Source organism: Humulus lupulus, chromosome 6 (genome assembly GCF_963169125.1).
Source record: "Humulus lupulus chromosome 6, drHumLupu1.1, whole genome shotgun sequence".
Taxonomy (NCBI): Eukaryota; Viridiplantae; Streptophyta; class Magnoliopsida; order Rosales; family Cannabaceae; genus Humulus; species Humulus lupulus.
Window position 1 is genome coordinate 33,034,722 of NC_084798.1, and position 8,800 is coordinate 33,043,521.

The 8,800-nt window shown below is 37.5% G+C and overlaps 1 non-coding gene across 1 annotated transcript; it reads right to left on the bottom strand.

Annotated features, from left to right (window-relative positions):
* Positions 1 to 4,923: 4,923 nt before the first annotated feature.
* On the bottom strand, positions 4,924 to 5,030 carry LOC133787604 (small nucleolar RNA R71). Its single transcript, XR_009872614.1, has one exon. It is a non-coding gene; the product is annotated as a small nucleolar RNA R71 (small nucleolar RNA).
* Between the last annotated feature and the right edge of the window lie 3,770 nt (positions 5,031 to 8,800).

Sequence of the window (8,800 nt, forward strand, 5' to 3'; positions counted from 1 at the left end):
TCTTTGAGTATCAAACTGGCTTCTTACTTGACACACACCGAAGCAAAGACAAAGATTAACCTCACCGATAAAGCCTATTGTCCATGATAATGTACCTAGGTACTTGATAAAGCAATTTCTGAGCTGCCTTCTTATCTTGGGGCAGTTCCCCAGAGACGAGGTACTTTACTATTGGCTCCATCCACCCATCTTGGGGTTGTGTAGACTCCACCTCGTCGGGAGCTGAGACGCTTGGAGACTCCAAGTAATCAATGGGGACCACATTGATTAACTCAACGTCTTTGGTTGTGGCCAACTTAGCCAGTGCATCAACATTGGAATTCTACTATCGTGGCACCTGGTGAATAGTGAATCTTTTGAAGTTATGCAACATTTCTTGAGCCTTGGCCATATACGCTGCCATTTTTGTTCCTCAGGCCTAGTACTCTCTGAGTACCTGGTTCACAACGAGTTGGGAATCGCTAAAAATCTTGAGACCCTCGGCTTTGAGCTTCAGTGCCACGCGGAGCCCAACGTTTAAGACTTCGTACTCCACTTCATTTTTAGAGGCGTTGAACCCAACACAGAGGGCACTGTGCATTCAGTGCCCCTTGGGGGAAACCAAAATAAGTTCAGCCCCGACACCATTTTCGTTTGAAGACTCGTCCACAAATAGCTTCTAGGTTGGTCCGACTGATGGGGTGCATCAGTCTTCTCCTGATTCCCTGTGCACTTGGTGATAAAATCAGTGAGTGCATGACCTTTTATAGCAGTCCTCAGATGGTAGGTGATGCCGAATTGACTCAACTCCACCGGCCACTTCAAGAGTCTTCTCGACGACTTTGGATTTTGGAGGACTTGCCTAAGGTGATGATTTGTGAGGACCTTAATTGGATGAGCCTGGAAGTAGGGTCTTAGCTTTCGAGAAGCCACAATTAAGCAAAAAGTTAACTTCTCCATTAATGGATACCTAGACTCTGCCGTGAGGATTCTTTTGCTAACATAATAGACGGGGTGCTAAACACGGCTTTCTTCCCGCACCAATGCAACACTAATGGCATCCTCCGAGACATCCATATAGAGCAGGAGAGACTCTCCGTCTACTGGCTTAGGCAGAATCAGAGGATTTTCCATGTGCTCCTTGAGTTTTTGGAATGCCTATTTGCACTCTTCTGACCACTCAAAACTCTGACTTCCTCAGAGGACATTAAAGAAAGGGATGCATTTGTCTGTTGCCTTGGAGACAAATGATTAGTGCTCAAAAATGTCAATTTATTAGTTTTAAAGTGTAAAATAAATTAAGTTTTAATTAATATTTTCATGAATTTATTGTAATATTTTTTAATTGAAAATATTAATTTTTAATTTAATTTATGAAAAAATTTCAGGAAATAATTTGCATTTGGACAATAATAAAAAGATAGAAGAAAGAAATAGTTAAAATTGAAAAAATAAAATGACATTTTTTAAGAAGTTTGGCCCAGTCCCGAAGGCCCAGTCCCCTCTCCTCCTCTCTCCCCGTGCCAGGTGGCGTGCTCACAGTGTGCCATGCAACCCAGACCTTCCCAGCAAACCCGCCTCTAACCCAGATCCTCAACCCGACGACCCACGCCCTAGCAGCCCAACACTCCAAGACCACGCCCAATGGAGCAAGCCCAGCAGACCCAGCCTCCTCTTGCACTTCTGCCACCAGCCAGCGCCCACGTGGCGCCTCCCCATTGGCTGGGAATAGGTCAAAACCCTCTTGTGCCACCAGCCACCTTCAACCCATGTTTTGTGGGTATTGGGCTTTGCACATTACTATTTTGAGCTTTAAAGCTCATGTTTTTGTGATATTTTAGAAAAGGGAAAAATGACCATTCACCAAAATAGGTAGGTTAATATTAATAATAAGATTTGATTTTTAAAAAAAATCATATTTTATTAATAATATTTCAGATTTATTGTGTAACCCCCATTTGTTGTTTAATTTCATTTTAGTCCTTTTTTTCTCTATAAATAAGGACTCTTTCCTTCATTTATGGTATGTAATTTTGAGAGTAAAGAAACTATAGCAAAATTTCTACTCACTTTCTTCTCATATTTTCTTCTTAGAATTTTATGAGAATCATGAGAATAATGGCCTAATCTTCCTAGGAAGGTTAGGGATGATTCATATGCTAGTGATGTTATTTTGCTATTTTGAGTTACTATGTTCTTAATTTAATGTATTTGAGTTATTTATGTTCTTTCATCACTATCTCTATTTTGTTATCTTTATTTACCTATGCTAATAGTATATATGATTAGTCATGCTCTTTCTATGTGCTTCTAATTAGTAAAAGCAATATTGATACATAATTTTATGTATAATGTTCTATTGCATTATTGCCCTTGGGTATTTTGTCATTTTTCGATTTTTCCTAAGATTAACATTGTGCTTTTAAAGTAAATAACTTTATAACTCAAATGGACTTTTGTTAGAAAAAAAAAGGACTTTAATGTTAGATTTTCCAAGTAAATGTTGGGATGTGAACTATTTACTTGTGCATTTTTGTAAATCAAGTAACTAAGTAACTAAACAAGCATATGGATGATTCTTGAAACCTTTCTATTTCTCAAACTCTTGATTACCCTCAATTTTATTTCACTTATCTCATTTTATCATTTCATCAAAAAGATAATACCAAAATGTCAAACCTCTTTTCATTTACAATTTTATTTATTTCTTGTTACTAACTTTTTGTGTTATTTTCTACTAATATTTTGGTTTTAGGTTACATCCTTGTGGATTGACCGCCCGATCTATACTACAACCACCGCTTAGTGGTTGTCACATTTTGGGCGTTAAACAAATTTTGGCGCCGTTGTTGGGGAGGTAGTTTTCAAATGTTTAGTGAAATTTTTACCAAAATGTTAGTAATTTTATTAGTATTTTTGTTGGTATAACATTGTGTTAGTATAGTTTTTTTTATTTACTAATTTTTAGTTAATTTGAATATTATTATTATTAAAACAAAAAAAGAAAAGAAAAAAAAGACTAACTAAAAATCATAAAAAAAAAATAGTTATTTATATATATATGGAAGACTTCTCAATGGTTTCTACCCATAGATGTGTACTAACAATTATGATGATGTGACAACATAATAACTTGATATAGCAAGTCACCAATAGGTAAATATTATTTTTCTACATTAATTTCGAATTTAGTTTTTTTTTTGCCATAGTTAATGTTGCTTCCAACCAATGAGAGATATTATCTATATTTAGAAATTGATATACATTTGAAAAATGAAAAATTTACAATATTATATTTTCATAATAAATACACATTTTTCATCAGGTAACTCTTCCAAAAATTTGAAAAAATCAAAATTTATTTTTCGAAATATTAATTAACAACTATAAATATGGATCATTGATCTTAATCCAATGGTTAATATTAAAGTAATCATCCATGAGTAATAAACATTAAAAGTGCACCCATATATATATATATTCTCTTCATTTTCTTTTTCTTTTTCGGTAAAACAAAAAAAAACATATATATATATAAATATTCATATATATATATACATATCTAAAATATATATATTTATATATATTTATTGTTATTTTTATTGTTAGTTTTTTTCATTTTCTTTTCTTTTGGTTAAAAAATAAAAGAACCATATATATTTATATAATTATATATATTTTTTCTTTTTAGCTAATTCTTACTCCATTTTTCTTTCTTAATTTCTATTATATTTTTTTTTAGTTTAATACATATTTGAAGTAAAAAAAAGAAGATTAAGCTTGCTATTCTATCTTCACTTTAATTCTCTTTTCTTCATTTTATTTTTGTGTTGTTTATTTTGTTACTTAGTTTAGGTTTTTCTTTTTCTTTGCCTTAGTTTTCCTTAGAATTTAAGTTTTCCAAAAAAAAAAAAAACAACATAAAATTGCATAAAATTATTTATAAAATTTCAATCATGAAATGCTTAGTATTAGGAACAATTGTGTAATATTACAAATGGTAGAAACCGATATTGTTCTGTCTAGAAAGATTGGTCGTTAAATAAGGTTTGTGATAGCGTTACCCTCCACATTTACCTGGGAACCTCGGGGAGTTCTGTCTAGGCAAGTGTGGGCCTAAAGCAGTACCTTGGCAACCTTCCCAATCGGCCTGGAAACATTTTGAGCATCTACCTTTGCACTATTACATTGTTGAACTTATTACTATAAGAAAACAAAGCTTGTTCTATCAAAATAAGCAATTTCACTCTGCTTAAAGGTTGTTTGGTCGAAAAGGTTAACTTGTGATCCACCATACTTACTCAGTAACCTCGGGGAGTTCTAGTAAGGCGTTGGAGATCACCTCAAAACCTCCAAATCTACCTGGGAACAAGTTTAACAAAAAATAAAAAATAAATCAAAAAAATAAAGACATAAAATTAATCTAATTCTGATTTCCGAGAATGGATGAAGCATCACGAAACTTCGAGTGACACTTCTTCCATTTCATCTGCCACTCCTTCCGGAACTCCTTCCACCAATCCTGCTTCTCCACAAACTTTAGCTGACAACAATCCATTCGCAATGGCTCGCAATGATGAAATCTAATCAAGAACTCTCAATGACTACCTCCATCCAACTCGCACTTCCACGCCTTCAAGCATTATCTTCCCTCCTAATATGCCCGCATTAGAATTTAAACCTGGCATGATTCAACTCTTGCCCACATTTCATGAAATGGAAAACGAAAGCCCATACGTGCATATTAGAGAATTCGAGGAGGTAGTAGCCACGTTCTATAACCGAGCCGAAAATGTTGATTCTGTGCGACTGAAGTTCTTCCCTTTCTCCTTGAAGGACAAAGCCAAAAGCTAGTTATACTCTTTGAGACCTAGGTCTATTAGAACATGGGAGGAGATGACCAAATCCTTCTTTCTGAAACACTTCCCCAGCCATAAGACCAACAGTCTAAAACGACAGATTTCCACATTCTCCCAAAAGGGCAATGAAACGTTCTATCAAGTCTGGGAAAGATTCAAAGATCTGTTGAATCAGTGCCCGCACCATGGCTATGAGAAATGGCGTTTGGTTAGTTACTTCTATGAAGGCCTCACGAGTCGTGAGCGCCAGTTTGTAGAAATGCTATGCAATGGTGAATTCCTCGAAAAAGAGCCAGAATATGCTCTTGAATATCTCGAAGAAACCGCGAAAAAGTCTCACACCTGGACTGGTCCAAGTGCTGCTGATAGCACCAAACGACATAAACCATCTGGGATCTATCAACTTCGAGAAGAGGATAGCGTTAAGGCCCAACTCAAAGCTTTGAAAAAGCAGTTTGAGGTCTTAATGATGAAAAATGGTCAAAATTCGCACATGATCGCTCAAGCGGAACCGCAAAAACCTTGCTTTGTTTGTGGAGGGACGAAGCATTTAGCTGAGGACTGCTTAGCTTTGAATGAAATGAGGGGGGTTTATGAGGAGCAATGCAATGCCTTAGGGGCATATAACAAGCCATTCTCCCATATGTACAACCCTGGTTGGAGAAACCACCCAAATTTCAGTTGGAGAGATTCCAACCAAGCTCAATCGTCTGGAGGCCAATGGAGAAATGAGCAACAAGTTCAACCATCAAAGGCGTATTCTGTACCTTAATACAATGCTCATCCACAACGAAATTCTCTCGAGAATACTCTTCATGCATTCATAGAGGAACAATCCAAACTAAATCGCCAAATGATGGAAGAAATCAAGGAAATGAAATGTCAATTCTTGAAATTGACTGAATCCTTGGCCATTCCGGAAAAAAGCAAACTTCCTTCCCAACTGAAATTCAATGTGCAAGGCCAACAAATTGACTGAGTCTTGCAAAGTCTTACCGCTTCCAGTAAATGCCATCACGACTGGAAGCGGTAAGACTTTGCAAGGCTCACCCATAAAATCAAACTCTTCCAGTATTCGAAAAGTTACTCCCGAAAATCCACCACTCAATGCCTCTCCAAAAGTACCATTTACCTAGGCATTGAAACCTGTTGGGAAACTTCCTGATAATCGAGTTGAAATCCTTGAGCACTTGACACAAGTGAAGATTAATCTCCCTTTGCTTCACATTATAAAACAAGTGCCCGCTTATGCCAAAATCATCAACGATCTATGCACTACAAAAAGGAAGCATAATGTCAAAAAGACTGCTTTCTTGACTGAGCAAGTGAGTACGGTGATTGAACAAAAGGCACCACCGAAATACAAAGACCCCGGTTGTCCCACCATTTCTTTCCAAATTGGGACCCATGAAGTAAGCTAAGCCTTACTTGATCTTGGCATGAGTGTAAATCTCATGCCTTACTCTTTATACTCGCAACTCGGTCTAAGAGAAATGAAGCCAACATCTATTGTGCTACAACTTGCTGACCGTTCCACCAAAAAGCCTAGGGGTATTGTTGAGGATGTGTTAGTTCAAATTGAAAAATTCTATTACCCCATGGATTTTCTTATTCTTGATACCTAATCTGAGGTAAACATGGAGTCTAAAATTCCTATTATCATCGGAAGACCATTCCTTGCTACTGCAAATGCTTTGATCAATTGCCGGAATGGTCTAATGAAGATATCGTTTGGAAACATGACTCTTGAAGCAATATCTTCCACATCAAGAAACAACCCCGAGAAGATGATGAATTCTATCATACATTCATGATTGACTCTTTAATTCCCGAGGAGGTTCAATTGCGAAGCCACTTTGATAATCTTGATGAACTCCTTCTTCTGTCTGACAACAAAAGTCCCAGTTCTATTGAGTTCACTCTTGCAATATCAGATCACATATACTCACGCAATAGAAGGACTCACTTTTGGAAACCTCGCTTTGAAGAGCTACCTTGTGAGAGGGAAAAGCCAAAAACTTCAGCCGAAGAGGTTCCAATTGTTCAATTGACCCAACTTCCCGAGGGTTTGAAATATGTCTTCTTAGGGGACGGTGAAACCTTTCCAGTTATCATCTCGTCTAACCTTCAAAATTCTCAAGAATTGCAGTTACTCGAGCTACTGAGAACGCATAAATCTACGATAGGTTGGACGCTTCCTGATATCAAAGGTATTAGCCCCTTAATTTGCTCCCATCGAATCAATCTGGAGAACGAGGCTATCCCTCAAAGAGACCCTTAAAGGTGACTGAACCCCACAATGAAAGAAGTTGTAAAAAATGAAGTTTTGAAATTGCTAGACGCTGGTATTATTTACCCAGTAGCTGATAGCAAATGGGTCAGTCCAACTCAAGTCGTGCCCAAGAAATCTGGTGTCACCGTGATCCAAAAAGAAAAAGGGGTCCTTGTCCCCACAAAAACTGTGGCATCCCGCAAAGATCATTTTCCACTCCCATTCATTGATCAAATCCTTCAACGTGTAGCTGGTTGTAACACCCTAAACTCCAGGGACCGTTACGGTGCACATTTTAAACAGTGCTAAACTCGCTAACCGAGTCATGTGGCCATAATCGTGTAAATAAGTATGATTAGCGATCTAGGATTAAAAATTTTGGTTAAGATATAACGTTTCATTAGAATGTATATTGTATACATTGGGATCCCAAAAATATAATTTAAAGGTTCATTACAAGAAAATATTTACAACCAACCGATCTAAGCGGCAAAATAGGGTTTAACCCTAGTTCCTCTTTCAACCCTCTGCCGTGGCGGTCGAGCAGCCACATATGTACACATTGTCACCTAAGCTCTCCAATTCAAGGATGGTCCAGCTTTCTTTTTCCTTTACCTGCACCACATAGCACCCGTAAGCCGAAGGCCAGCAAGAAAACTCAATATGCTCATGAACAGTAATAACATGTCATCAAATCATAATGTGCATGCCTAGCAATAATAGCCTTCATCACGCATGCAAGTAGGTGCAAATAAATGATTATGGGGTCCTGCATCTGAATGGATGACTAATGAGTCAATCTTTGGGGACCTGCTTCTTGAATAGATGACTAATGAGTCAATCTTTGGGGACCAGCTTCTTGAATAGATGACTAATGAGTCTATCTCTATGTGGGTGACTAATGAGTCACACTCTGTATAGGTGACTAATGAGTCACACTCTGTATAGGTGACTAATGAGTCATACTCTGTATTGGTGACTAATGAGTCACAATCTGTGTAGGTGACTAATGAGTCACATTTTGTATAGGTGACTAATGAGTCAATCCCGGAGGTCCCATACCTTCCTAGTCATGTGACATGTAGGTCACCTTAGCCTTTCTGACTTTGGCTCTAAATAACTAGCCTTTAGACTAGACAAGCGCTTTTAGTTTTCATTGAACTTGAGGTCGGTCCGGCATTAATGCTCATTTGAGTCATTCAATGCAGATGTCGATTAGATCTAATCTTTATCGGCTTGCGTTAAACACGGTAAGACCGTTCTTGAATTATGAGTCAATACCAGGTGACCAGTGCTCAGTACCACTGACGAACTTGACTAATGAGTTATAGCTTCACAGTTAATACTGACACCATTGCCAAATCTGACTAGTTAGTCAGTGCCACGCACAAGTAAGCAATGCTACCAGGCATATATCATATGTCAAATATCCAAATGTAGGGCATTCAGCATGCTTACTTAACAGTTGCTAGCATAATTAGGATCATGCTCAAACACAGAGACTCAAGCTCTGAACAATCTCATATTCAACATTCATGGCATGCCCTAATCACGTGTTTCTCATGCATCACATGCATCACATTTAAACCCTCAACATGCCTCAATAATAACCATGCATGTCATATACGGGGTGCAGTTTTCTTACCTTTGGTCCAAGCACATGTTACCAATAAACGAGCCACAAGCACGA